At 41.9% G+C, this 2707-nt stretch overlaps 1 non-coding gene across 1 annotated transcript; it reads right to left on the bottom strand.

Annotated features, from left to right (window-relative positions):
* Positions 1-375: 375 nt before the first annotated feature.
* LOC145408782 (5S ribosomal RNA) lies at positions 376-494 on the bottom strand. The gene has a single exon (XR_013898967.1). It is a non-coding gene; the product is annotated as a 5S ribosomal RNA (ribosomal RNA).
* Between the last annotated feature and the right edge of the window lie 2213 nt (positions 495-2707).

Below are 2707 nucleotides of genomic sequence, written 5' to 3'. Positions count from 1 at the left end.
TGCATTTCAAAAATATTTGGAAACTTAAGTGCAACTGTTGATATTGATACGGGATATTTATAACGCTACTAATTTGCCTGCGTGCTTACCGGTAATTTAGGATTCGAATTTAAGATTTTTCTTCTTTTTTTAAGTTTGAAGTGACTCGTGCCTATTACGCCTTGATTGTTGGTTTCTTGGTACAGTATTTATATTTTTTTACAATGGACACAGTTGGCCTCAGTGACCTGCCAGAATATGGGCATTCATCCTCATTCATTCATTGCCAGACGCCATGTATCCCAAACAGGGTGGCCAAGGGCTTAGAGTTAATTGTTTTACAGGGAGGGGCACTAATCCTCCACCAACCCCACTTGACACGTAGGGAGAACGTTATGCCAACAGCATCTGGTGTTCCCAGGCGGTCACCCATCCAAGTACTAACCAGACCCAACGTTGCTTAACTTCGCTGATCGGACGGGAAGCGGTGTACTCAATGTGGTATGGCCGTTGGCATGGTACGCAAAATATGTAACTAAAACGTTCCACGACGTCTCCTATGCCACCTAGATCATAACAGCAACAACAGTAATAATAATAATAATAATAATAATAATAATAATATTAATAATAAGAATAATAATAATCTATTTAATTATCCTTTGCCAGACCCCTCAATCCGGTAAGGGGTGGCCACAAACAGCCTCCATGTCAATGACATTTTACCGCCCCGCTCGTTGCTCACACACCCCTCTCTCATATACCTTTCCACTCCATCCCTCTAGCTCATCCTCGGTTTTCCCCTCCCTCCCCTACACTATCCTTGTTTGTCTCTCGCTCTCCACCCTCTCCACATGGCCAAACCACCTCAGGGTATTTCTCCTAACGCTTTCTATCACATCCACATCCACGGCACAACTGACGCTCCGTAACTTCCTCATTTGTCAGTCTGTCTCTCCACCTAACTCCACATGCTCCTCTCAAATATCTCATTTCCACTGTTCTTACTCTTGACTTCTGTCCTTCCATCAAGGTCCAACCTTTACTTCCATACGTTAGCGTTGGTATCACAATAGCCATGCAGCAAATTTTATACTTCCATGCTCACTTCCCTGATCCTTATCGCTGCTTTCAGAGAACAGTAACCTTTCGTCCCTGGTATACCCTTTCTAGTAATCGCCCTCTAAACTTCCATCCTTACTCATCACACTACCCAAGTACTAAAACGCACTCATATTTTCCATTTCCTCCTCATCCAGCCTCATTGTACATTCAGTGGCTTCATTTAGCTCGAAGACCAAACCTTTACTCTTCCCTTCATTCACCTTTAGATTCCGTTTCTTACACACTCTCCCAAACTCATCTACCAAGCCTTGCAGTTCCCCTTCGTCTTCTCTTTACAAAACAGTAGCATCTGCAAACAACAGTACAGGGAGTTTCCAAACACTGCACTCTCTTATTAGGATTGCTCCAACAAACACTGCCTTCCCTTGTGCCTCTTTTATAACCCCATTATATACGGATTGAAAAACCATGGGGACATGACACATCTCTGTTTCAATCAAACATTCAAATAGAAAAAATTCTCTCAATTCACTATCCAGACACACTGCAGCCTTAGCACCCTCATACAAACTCTTCATGGCAGTCAACAACTTCCCATTTACTCCATATATTCTTAATACATTCTACATTCCTTGTCTATCCACCTGTCGTATGTTTTCTCCAAATCCTTGAAGGCTGCATACAACTTCTTTCCCTTCTCTAGAAACTTTTCCACTAAAGACCTAAGAATGAATATCTGATCTACACGGCCTCTTATCATTCTAAAACGTTCCTGTTCTCCAACTAATTCCTTACTTATTTCCCTAACTCTGTAATTAACCCGCCCCGTCCCGACCGATTTTACACCACTGACTCCCCCCAGTCCCGACCCATTTTGGAAAAAAAAAATTTTGGCTCAAACCTCCGCTTTTAGTGAGAAACATTGAAAATTCATAGAGAAATCACTACCTGAGGTTTAAAATACTCGAACAGGTAGCAGTACCCCTTACCTTACTGAGTTTTCTATCAGGCTGGCTCCAAAGAAAACGAGTTCTATGGTAGGGTAACTATTCCACACCACTCAGAAATGGTATTTATTTATTTATTTGGTACGAATTTATATGCAGTATGAGAGTATATTGGTTTTCACACACTAATATAGGCAATATAAGCAATATTTCACTCACCAAACACATCAATATACCTGACCTTTTTTGGCGGCATTACCTGATCATCATTTCTGACTGATTCTTCCTCTAATGCTACATAAACTTTGTCCTCCACATTGTCATCGATTGGAGAATCACTCTGGCCCTGAATTTCATACCTTGGCACGACATGTCTTTACTGGCCAGGTCACTGATAACAGGTGAATTGCTGAGACAATGGCATGCGGGGGGGGGGGAGGTCATGCCGGGTAAGGCATTGTCCCCGCCTGGCATCTTGTAGAGGAAGGTGTCCCGTGTATACATATCAAAAAACACACAAAAATTGAAAATTGTGCAAATTAGTGTCCTTGCAATTGATGAGCATTTATATATGTCACTGGGACTGACAGTGACAAAACGTGTGGAAGTATATATTTGTCAACGGGACACGGCGGGTTAAGTATCATACCATACACTGTTCCTATTACACTAAGAAGACAAATGTCCCTGTGTTTACCAAACACTTCTTTTTCCCT

Source organism: Coenobita brevimanus, chromosome 8 (genome assembly GCF_032717465.1).
Source record: "Coenobita brevimanus isolate Jiangsu-jjx chromosome 8, ASM3271746v2, whole genome shotgun sequence".
Lineage (NCBI taxonomy): Eukaryota > Metazoa > Arthropoda > Malacostraca > Decapoda > Coenobitidae > Coenobita > Coenobita brevimanus.
The sequence above is the reverse complement of the archived record's forward strand: the minus strand, read 5'-3'. Positions and strand labels throughout refer to the sequence as shown.